The sequence below is a fragment of the Puntigrus tetrazona genome, chromosome 9 (genome assembly GCF_018831695.1).
Source record: "Puntigrus tetrazona isolate hp1 chromosome 9, ASM1883169v1, whole genome shotgun sequence".
Classification (NCBI taxonomy): domain Eukaryota; kingdom Metazoa; phylum Chordata; class Actinopteri; order Cypriniformes; family Cyprinidae; genus Puntigrus; species Puntigrus tetrazona.
The window spans coordinates 6100741-6112822 of NC_056707.1; positions in this window are offsets into that span (position 1 = coordinate 6100741).

Here is a 12082-nt window from a genome sequence, read left to right on the forward strand (position 1 = left end):
ATTGAAAATATAACAAAGTTTCCTAAAGATAAATGTAACTCCATGGCCTCTTCCTGGCCGTATTACAGATTTTCTTTCTCCCCACACACAAAACGATCATTTTCCCGCAGCCTTTAAGGTATCAAAGATGAAATACATGAGATTTGTTATTTCCTGGGCCATCACAAGTGACCAGGCCAGTTCCCCGCTGGCCTCCCCATGTCCTGTCCTCTACTATGTATCTTCTTGACCCATATTTTCTGCTCTGCTCAACAGGATAAAACCAACCTGCTGTGCTATAGAGAACCAGCAGACTTATATAAATATAGCAATATATAAAAGACAAAACTGAAGTGCTTTTACCACTGGGCTCCGTTGAACTTCAAGTTTGAATATCTGTAGCAAATAAAAGGTAATATTAACAAATGATACAAACATGTCATCTGTAAAACAGTTCGGGCTCAGTCATTTTTTAAAGAAATTTATTCAGCAAGGGTATGTCAGATAAAGTGACAGAAATTACATTTATGAAGTTGCAAAATATTTCTATTTCAGACAAGTGCTTTTTTATTCTTTATTTTTTTTTTTAATACAAAACAGGTATAAACATTAATCGTGCTTTCGACAGAATAAAAAATAATAATAAACTGCAATAATATTAGTGTTATCACTGTATTTTTGATTAAAATAAATGCATCCTTGGTGGGTATCAGCGACTAAAAAACAAAAAAAAACCTCTCAACCTCTCAAGCGGTAACGCGTGTCATGGCTCGTGAGGCCTTGGCTGTAATAGAACTGGCAGCACTCTTTTATACCATGTACATTAAGTGAAATGAGCCAGTCACGATGATAGACAAGCATGAGCACTGCCTGTCTGCAGTACTTAAATCTGATTTGAATTCTTGGCACACTGCGGCGGCGAACGCAATGAGATGAAAAGGTTCTTGGCCCAAGTCCTATCAATCACAGATTAGTGCGAAGGCGTAGGAAGCGTGTGTTCGTGCAGAGCCGTAACCTTCCATGCACCTGCATAAACACGGTCAGATTGAGCCCGAGTCTCTGATTAACTCCACCTCAGGGTGGGTTTTTTGTCTCTCAGGGTCTCTGTGATATATTTTTTTATTTGTGCATTTTGGTCATCTGGCATTGCTTTTGCAGACGGCCATTTTCTTGAAGACGAGAAGATGAGGCGTCCTTCAACCGCGCTGATTGCATTATGTCTCGTATCCATCCTGTCTCATTGTACGGCGCGAGAGACGCCAATGAGGTGTGACCGCCCGACTCAGAAACGACAATAGACAAGAAATAATAATGATGACGTGAAAAAGCTACATTGTTTTAGGGAGAAAATTCAGCAAATATCTATATCGTTTAAAGCACAAGTTTTAACCAGTCTTCAAAATGATGCGAAATCTATATTTAGAGGAGAAAGCTGCTAACATGTCCTTTAAAAGCATCATTCTCTTAAAAGAGGAATTTGGCATCATTTACTCATTATAAACTTCAAATCTTCTGGTTCTTTTAATATTTTCCGTGTTGTTTTCTGTTGTTGTTTTGATTTTCATTACCACAAAAGGTATTTTGGGCTTTTTTTTTTTATAGGAATCAATTATTAATATTAACCAGTTGATTATTAGCAAGCCTATTATTTTCATATCTTATAAAATACACATTTTACATGACGATGTTCTACATCCCTATTCCTACCCAATAACAAAACTTAACAACTACCTTAATAACTTTTAATAAGCGGCAAATTAGGAGTTTATTGAGGCAAACATTGTAGCTAATAATTTGCTAATGGTAAGAATCGGACCTTAAAATAAAGTTTGAATGTAAGAATTTTTTGAAACCATGCAAGTGATGAACAACCTAAACTGAATTCGAACTTCAAATCTGATATGACCTAAAGATACTTATTTAATACATATTTCATTTTTACATTTTAAGTGAATGTATGAATAATGTTTGTCACAAAAAACCATATGTATGGCTTCAAAAGATTTGGAATACAAATCAATTCCAGTACATAAGACAGAGAGTATTCTTTAAAATGTTATTATTGATTTGTTTTGCTCAAAAGAAAAAGTCAGCTAAGACTCCTGTTAAGAGTCATGTTAACAAGAAGTCTAAAAACTATAGTAATGCAATTAGGGCAAAAGCCTAATTCAAGAATGCAGTCTAAAAGTCTAAAGTCAAGGAAGCGGAGAGTGCGACTGAACGGCCTTTAATGCATTTAGAAAAACACAAACAGACATCGCTCTAAGTGTACATTTGTGTGCAGAGGAAATTAGCGATTAGCCATGAGTTTAAGTCACTGACAGGTCCTGGGTGTGCCAGGTGAGAGTTAAACTCTCCCAGGGTTCTCCAGTTCACAGTGGAGCCATAAAGCGTACAGGTCATTTCCTGTTTCTTTCACCCTCTGCTGCTGCCTCACACCATCGCTTCCTCTCGGCATTAATCTCCTGCCTTTTGGTTTTCGCTTCTTTCATTTCACCGCATATCTCTCCAAAATAAATTCAGTTTCTAAATCTACAGACACCGTCGGCCTTAAAAAAAGTCAATTCTTCTTAAACTTTCCATGTTCCTATGCGACTTTCTCTATTCCCCTTCACTGAGTGCGACATTAATGCCACTTTAAAATGTTAAGTGTCTCCTTGACTCCTCCATTACCTCATCACTCAAAAATCTGCAGGAAAAAATAGGAAACGTGGAAGAGTTAAGAAGGTGCGACAGCAGTAAATTTAGCAGCAGTCATTTATGTTAATGTTTGTTTTGTGTTTATGTTAAATCTTTATTTTGATAGTCCCCTCAAGACATTCTACTAACTATAAGTAACTTTGTAACTACATGTCCACTAATTCTCATTAATTTGCAACTACAATTTTGCATGCTTATAATGGAAGTGAAACTGTCATTTTAGAAGTAAATGGTCAAGTAAAAAGCCATTTTAAACTAAATCTAGTAGCAGAGTGTAACGCCAAGCCAGAAGAGGGAGCTCACGAATAGAACGCTTAAGCCATAACGTTAAAAACTAATGCACTATCCCTTAGCTTAACAACAGTGATAGACTCTGGAGCTGCTTTGAACCTGATAAGACAGTAGCATCATGTCAAGATTCAACATTTCCACTCAACCCTGTACCCCACCTATAAAAACCAGAGCTATAAATAATACCTTCATCGGTGAAGGAATCATGAGCCAAAACCAAACCTTCAGTCTTCAAGAGAGTCTTCTTCATCAAGAATCCATCTCCCTATATGTTGTAGATTCCCTCAAGCATGAAGTGAATCTAGGATTTCCATGGCTCTCTGCTCATGACCCCAATATTTCATGGCACCATGGTGAATTACTGAACTGTCCCCTTTCTGTTATAGTCGATGCTTCCCCAACAAACCCATACCTCGTCTCACTACTAGTATTGAGAGACCAGAAACTAATCAGGCAGTCAATATCCTCTCCTGTTACCGTGATCTTTAGTAAAGAGGAGGCTCCACCCTTCCAAGACATTACTGATCACAAGAATCTCAAATATATCAAGAGTGCTAAACGCCTGAACCCACGCCAAGCTCGCTGGTCATTGCTCTTCGCCTGTTTACAATTCACTGTCACACATTGACAAGAGAAGAACTAGCAAGAACAGCAAAGCCGATGCCCTTTCCGATGTTATGACCACCACCTCGACAACCCATTCTCCCACCATCTGTTATTCTAGCCTCTATCCTGGGACATAATGGAGAAGCTACAATGGGCACAGCAACAAGAACAATCGCCAGCTCAATGCCCTGAACAAACAGTATATACCCCCAGTCTATGACAAAGCATAATGCAGTGGGTCCACACATCTCTTTACGCTGGGCATCCAGGCATCTCTTGTGCGATCCAGCTAATACAAAACTCATTCCGTGGCCCGAGATGACTAAAGTAATTACATCATATGTTAAATTCATGAACCTGCCAACCTGTATTGTTTGCCTGATTGGACTGATGATCTGTTTTAGACCCATTGCCTGCCTCCTTAACATTGTTTCTTGGATTTTCCTGTACCTGTCGACAGATCAGACTGCCTTTGTGTTACTCACTCTCTGCCCGGCTTTATTTTTGTGTCTGTTGCCCTTGCACTCAATAAAAAACCGTGCACGGATTCTACCTCAGCCTCCATGTCCTCGTTACACAGAGCTACTGCAAGTGATTTTAGTTTTGTAAATCCAATTATCCTTTGCTGAAACTTCATCGTCTTCACAAAGGTAGATCATGGTTGCTTAGCGACAGCAGATGATTCTTGAGTGCAAGCGCCAGAATGCTTTGGTAAAAAAGGAGAAAGCGGCATGCAAGGCTTTTTTTGGAGCGACGTGACCGGTCCCTAAAACAGCTGAGAGCTTTCATCTTCAGTGCTATGGCCTCTAATATGAATGATGCACTATACCGGTTAGTATAGCACTGCGGTACATGTAATCATGCAGGAGAGAAAACAGCTGGACCTGGTGGTGTAGACCATGTGAGCTGTCCCTGGGCTTCTTCTCCTATATTATAAAAATGAATGTAGACTTTACAGGCCCACTGCAGTGAATTTAAAGCAGATGTTTACAATGGTCCGAAAACAGATGATCTTAGTTGTGATAGATGTGAAAAAGCAGATAATGGAGAAAGAATACTGTTTACTGTTTGGGGTTAGTAAGATATTTATTTACTTTTACTTTTTATTATAAAATTAATTAAAGTAGTATACAATTGATTAAAAGTGACAGTAAAGACATTGACCTTTGACCTTTCTATTCAGATGCATCCTGAAAAAAAATGTTTCACAATTTCAACATTGATTATATTACTGTTTTCAACATTTATGATGTTAGAACAAATCAGCTTATTAGAATGATTTTTGAAGGATCGTGTGACTGGAATAATATGGTTGAGAACTTTAGGAACAACTGTAATAACTAACTGTAATAATATTAGAAAATCCTACTGTTTTACTGTATTTCAGTCAAATAAATGCATATTTTTAGAGGTGCACATGATCTCAACGTCACATGTTTCTGAAACAGTAGCTCTAATCTGAGAAATTGACTCAGGAAACACTCATGAGAACTACTAGTTACAACAGGACAACATTTTTGTCGTTGCCTTGACCCAAAGACTTATATTTAAAAAGTGCATTACATTACTGCTGCCAGAAGTAGCATCTAGCTTATTATATTAAACCAAATATTCCTTAATATTCCAAGACGGGCATGGATGACTAACTGGCTAACATGCCAGCACATTTTTATATGCTTTTATACTAAAGACATCTGCAATAGACAAGGGCTAGATGAGTCACTTTTCCTGATTACAGTACAACAGAATGTGAAGACAGCGCTCCAGGTGTCTTCGCTCTCTTTGTTTTCACAAATTCTCTAAGGCAGGACCAGAAGAGAATTAACTGCAAAAGAAATATTACCCATCACGAGATTACATGTGACATCATCATCATGTTCTGGACGTGAATCACTCGAGCAGGTGCGGAGGGTCTCACGGGGTTGAGTTGGATGCTGTGTAATGTTCCCTCTAATATTTGTTTCTGCTATAAACTGAACTATTTGCTGAGAAACCAACCAAAGAAAATATATGTTTTTTATATCAATGTCACGTATTTAGACTCTTCTGTTGTTGTTTTCATGTCCCACATGCTACTTTCTGTTAATTGTCTTATTGTGTCCAGGTGTTTTGAGTTAATTATGTCATTTACTTTGTGTATATAGTTCCTGTTTGTTTCAGTTCATTTGGTCCCATCTCATTGTTAATATGTGTGGTTTTTGCTACCTGCCTGTCTGCCTGCAGCAGCATTATTTGCGCTTTTGTGTAAGATGAAAAACTATTAAGATTTATATTCTCATCGATTGCTCCTTCCCTGAACCACACCGTGACAATCGTAAAATTCTTAATCTTCTCAATCTTAAAGTTAAGTGAAAATTACATTACACTAATCCCAGTTTGTAAGACCTACAGTGGTTTATTGAGTTAATAAAAATTATATATATATATATATATATATATATATATATATATATATATATATAATAAATAAGAATTAGAGAGAATGAATAAATTTACTGTCGCTGTGTGAATAATATGTAATAAAGCAATGACAAAAGGGGAACAAACTTAATAAGAGAATGCCAATTTGTAAATGTATTTTTTATTTTAACCAACTAAGCCTTTTCTCATCCACCAGCATTTGATCTACCATTACAGGCCATAGCACACTCCCAAATTTTCATATGCGTTTTTTTGTAGTCATTATCAAAATGCTTGATTATGGATGTGGAAACACAAAAAAAATGACCCCAGTTTCATTTTTTTTTAAGGCGAACGTTTTTGGAGGCAGTGTGTAAACGTAAGTGAGGTTGTGAGGTTGTACTTATTTTTTCATGCGTCTAATTTTATAAAGCGATTTTCAGACAGTGCAAAGATCTTAAAAGTCGACATGAACGTGAAGTTTGGGACCAATTTTACTTCCGTATTGTGGACGTACTTATGATAGGTTTTACGGAATGAGGCAAATAGAGGCTTTTATTCAACTGCAAACTGATTGGATGTGGTAAAGTAGGCGTTCCATTCAGAAATGAACACTAACAGTTGGAGGGGCGTGGCTAAGGATGTCACACTCATGCCCAAGCCATTAAACTAATGTTTTCAGAGAAAAACCCATTGTTTTAGAGAGGAGGACCATTTTCAGATTTTGATCAAATAGTACAAAAGCAAACATTTTTTTTTTCCGAACTTACAGAATAATTATTTACCACAAAATAGCAATGCGAGCTAACAAGATAAATATAGTACATTTTATTTCACGCCAGACTTTAGGAGGCAATATACTTCTATAGAGAGTCATGTACCTCTGATAAAAAAAAAAATATATATATATATATATATATATATATATATATATATATATATATAAATATATTTTGTCTTTACAGATGCAGCACCAGTAGTGCGTGGCTGGAGTGAACATGGGCAGTGTGAGGTCAAAACCTAACCATTACTAAACACCTCTCACCAACCCTCACTGTTTTCCACCACTGGGACGGAACAATTATGAATGTATTTATGCAAGAGTGAGAGCGATGCCAGAAGAGTTGGCACTTACAAAATGCAAATCCTAGTGTGTGCATTACGCAATTACTGTATAATGACTCGGGACTGTTTAAACTTCTATTCGTTTGTTTGACATCTCAGTTAGTCTTGTGTCATTTGGATACTAAGCGCTGATATCTACACTGAGAGACAACTAATAAGGAATAACGTCATTGGTGATGTCCAGATCTGTACTAAATAAACAGTGGGCGTCTCACGTAATGTGAAACATGCTAGTGATGTCATGACAATGAGGAGATGTCTAAGTGATTCAACGAATCGGGTACAATATTTCGCTTAGACGTTTTGGCTGAGAGTAGAAAGCATTTCATCATGATGAAAGGGATACAGTTCATGAAGATCTGAATTTAAGAGAGCTGTCTGTACCTACCCAGAGCTTTGCTCAGCACACTGTCTTTGGCTTTAAAAGGTAAATGTGAGCTTCATTCTCAACTTCCCCAAACGGGTGCCAGTAAACACAGACACAAAGACAGACTGAGCAAGAGAGACTGAGAGAAAGAGAGAGAAAGAAAGAGAGACTGAGTTGGAGAAAAGGAGTGTGAGGAAGTCCAGACCTCCATGTTCATCTATGTTTGTATGTGCATCGGTAATGCCATGCCAACAACTGTACAAAATTATACACACACTCAGATCCATATACAGTCATGCTGGGCTCCACTGAGTTTTAAAATAAAACCACTCAATTAAAACCCTGTTCCCACGACTTTCTGAAATCACAATGCACTGAATGTTTCACATTTACATATTTTACTCATACTGTTTATGTGTCATTCAGAGGGCTAGTATGGTACTTGTATTTTTTATTTTTTTAAACTAAACAGAAATGGAAAGCATCTACACTATTAATGGCTGCCGTGCAAAAAGACCATAAATATCAATTTGGCCGGAGTGCTTGTTCTCCATCGGGAGCATTCAGGAAAGCCCTCTAACAAAAAACGATGGGAAATAAGGCCAAAAGCTTGGCTTTTCCCCTTTAAAACACAAACAAATAAACATTCTTAAGACCAGAATGTGCAGGTCACTGTGTTTGCATGATGGGAAAATCTTCCGGGATCAGATTCCAATTGAGTCTCTTTGGAGCTTTAGGCCAAAGTTTAAGGGGCAAAGGTAGTGTCATGAAGGGTCATAGACTGAACTGAACCTTGCGATTCATGTTTTTATTGAACCTATGCCACAGACTACAGCTCACAGACAGTTCTTTTATCAGAACATTTACCAGGTTTTAACTGATCGATACTTTAAGCAGGTTTTATTTTATACAGTGAAAAAGTATTTAAAGATAAGTGATATGTGCTTTCAATGTTAAGTTTCAAAACCTTTGCTAATTATTTGGGTTTGAACCAGTGGTTCAGATTGTGTGTTTTCCAACTCCCCTAGAATTAAAGAGTTGAGTTTTACCGTATTCCATTTAACCAATTTCTGTGTCTGGCAGTAGCACTTTTAGCTGTAGCTTAGCATAAATCATTGTATCTGATTAGACCATTAGCATCACGCTCAAAAATCAAAAATAATTAAAGAGTTTAGATAGTTCCTAATCGTGATTCTTCTAATATCGCGCATTTCATTAATGTCAGTCCTGCACACAGTGTAACTGGTACAGCAGCAAATAAAACTCTTTGATTATTACACCAGAGATGAGTATAGTCTGCTAAAATCATACCTGGAGATCAGAAAATCGATTAAACATTTCATTTTTAGTCAGTCCTAGTACACAGTGTAACTATAGAAGAGTCCAGTTTTAAATAGAAAATATACCACCAGACCTGGACCTACAAAATATTTTAAAACTAGCTAAATGACACGAACACAGGTGTATCTGAGACAGTAAACCTCTCCATACACCCCTAAATTGTAGATATATTTTTTAATTCACCAACTTTATACGTGAATTTGACTTTTCCAATAAGAGCTATAGCAAATCTTCCATATATGGTGTTGTGACATAGAGATTATTAATGTATTAATGCATTCTATGTTAAACACTACAGTTACTTCATGCCACTAAATGTTTCATGTTCCTCTGGAGGAATATTTGGAGATCGTGTCCCAGGTGGGGGATGTAGTTCATTTAACCTCCCACTGGAGTTGATTTTATTTAGTCTATGACTAATCTTCACAATGAAATATCTCCGGTCCTTGGGAAAAGCGATTGTCCAAATACACGTGAGGCTCTAGGGCTGCTTCAAACTGATGCAGCACATATACCCCGGGTCCCTTCTTTCATAGGCACTCTGTTTTTTTTTTTTCCACAGTATTTACACAGTGTTGCAGACTGCTAAAGGACTAGAACGGTTGCCATGGTTCATTCTGTTGGTTTAGTAACAGATATCTCCCTGTAGGAAGGCAGGAATCTAAACAGGATGGTGGAGAGATAGATACAGAGAGAGGCAATAAGTGGGTGTCTGATAATGTCAAAATTTTAAGTGTCATCCTTGTCTGAAACCATGTTTAAGCAAAACGTATAATAGGCCAAAACGTATTTTTTGCCATTAAATGCATTAAATCCAAATTATTATGCCAAGTGTCAACAAATGGTTCATGACCTTTTCTCAAGGCTAATTTCACTTTTCAGCCATTTTTACATTCATTTTACCAAACTGGTGTCAACTTTTCTGAAGTCTCAGTTCAGCTTTGTCTCACACAGGTTTCCTACAAAAGTCTATAAACATGTTCTACTAAGCCTTGAGAAAAATTCCACAAACTCTAGAGCAACATTCATACTGCATGTATACTACTCTTTTGGCGTGGTTTCAGTCACCAAATACTGTGTTTATGCACAGTGTCACTTACAATGGAGCTAAAGACAGCTGCTTTCTCTGAAATAGGTGACTAAATAAAGTGTCAGAGGTGTTCAACCATTAAAACCGAACCAAATCTTAACCTCAGAACCAAGAACTAACAAACAATGCACATGTGAGAAAAATTATTCATCAATCATTTTAACCCATGTGTACACTTGCTAGGTAAGATTTTCTCTCTCTCTCTCTCTCTCTCTCTCTCTCTCTCTCTCTCTCTCTCTCTCTATATATATATATATATATATTAATATTTGTTCTATTTTTATTTTATGATTAGAATATGATTTAAGATTGTTAAAACATTAGTTTTAAAAAACTTTATTGATAAATAAGGCAATATTAGAATAAAATAATACAAAGAAGAAGAAATATGTATTTGCAACAACTGATGAAGTGCTGAATGCTGCATGCATGCTCAGTGTTGTCAAGGTAACGTTTGCTCAGTCCTTCACTTCTCCTAAAATACAAATGCTTATACCACACACAAATGCCCTAAACCCTTCAAGAAACACAATTCAAAAGGGAGTAGGGCACAGGCTAATCAAATTAAGCATCCCAGTGATGCACTCTGTTTCTCTTGGACCTGGTCCTTAAAACAACATCCTGAAGAAACAGAGCCTGGGGCAAGCAGTGGGTGCACAACCGAACTGACCCTAAATAAAAAAAAAAAAAAACGCAGCATCAGCACACAAACCAACATCTATAGACTGCATTTGGGGAACCACTTGTCAACAGCACTATTTAAAATGAAAAAGGAAGAAGAAGAAAATCTCTATATTGACACTCTCCAGCCATAATAAATAATTTGCCATTTTTCTGACTGTAACTGGCTTGGGCTCAGAGGATACATTATGCACAGATCAGCTACACTGAGATCCTGTGTTTATTATACTTTTAATGTGTTTAGATTTGACTGTAATTGGTCCAGAGACATAATCTTTCGCTCTCTGACCCACGTGTTGCCGCACGTGCCTCACACTGCATCAAGTATTTCAATCCAGAGCTGAAGAAACAAGACATGAAAGATATTGCAGTAAACAATGCAGTATGTAAACACTGAGACTGCGGCTGAAATATTTTCCTCCCATTGGTTTTGCTTCATTTTGTTTTCCAGATGCCATTTGTTTACACAGTTTTTTTCCATTAGCATGTCTATGTGAGTGCATGAGAAGTCTGCGGTTCACATGTGTTGGGAGGTCTGGCTGGGCCCCCCACTTTTTGAGGAGGTGCTTGTGGCACCTGCCCCGTTGCCTCAAGATTCAGGAATGAGCCCTCTGAGGCTCGGCGCATGAGTGCAGACAGGATCCGGCTGCGATGCAAGTGAGAACGAGACTTTGGGAAGAACTAAACCACTTCAACCAGATAATCAATAACATTACAGACCCTTTACCTTTCATATCCTAACAGACATGCCCATGGGATTTAGCGCCCTGGTTTATAAAAGCAAACACCTCTTGAGCTGGAAATATCAGGTTTCCATTGAGGAAACCATGTAATGTTTATGTCACTTTGGGTAACATGTTTTCATCATTGGACAGATGGAGTGATGATAGCTGAAGTACTACATGTTTAGTGAGTGGCAAACATTAAAATTTATGTTACTGTTCTTCACAACAGGTAACTTAGGTGGCTTAAAGAAAAAATCTGAAATGCATGTTATGCTCATTTAATAGAATCTTTGGCATAATGTTAAAGACCAATTTTAAAATTTGCTATGAGGCACTTACAATGAAAGAAAAAGGGGTCAATTCCTTGAGAATTATAAAGCAGAAAGATAAAATATAATTTAATAAAATCACAAGATCACAGTTATAGTTGGTATTTAAGTTAAAATAGTTAAAAACAGTTAAAATATTTCCTTCTTGTGGCTATAATATTGATTTAAGTGGAAATAAAATTGGGTAATCTACAATATGCAACAAATGCTGTCGAATGAACTTAATGAGGTTTGAATAAACCTCTCATGCAATTGTTTTATCAAGAACCTTGACCATCCATGGAACCTTTAAAAGGCAGAAAAGGGTCTTTATAGTAGAAAACTTTTTTAAATTTTTTAAATGTTCAACAAGCTAAAAAGATACGTTGGCTGTTTATCCAGTAACTGGTTTAGTGCATTGCTTAGCAGGCTTCTGCCACCCACTCCAGTCCCAGCTGTGCTGAAACAA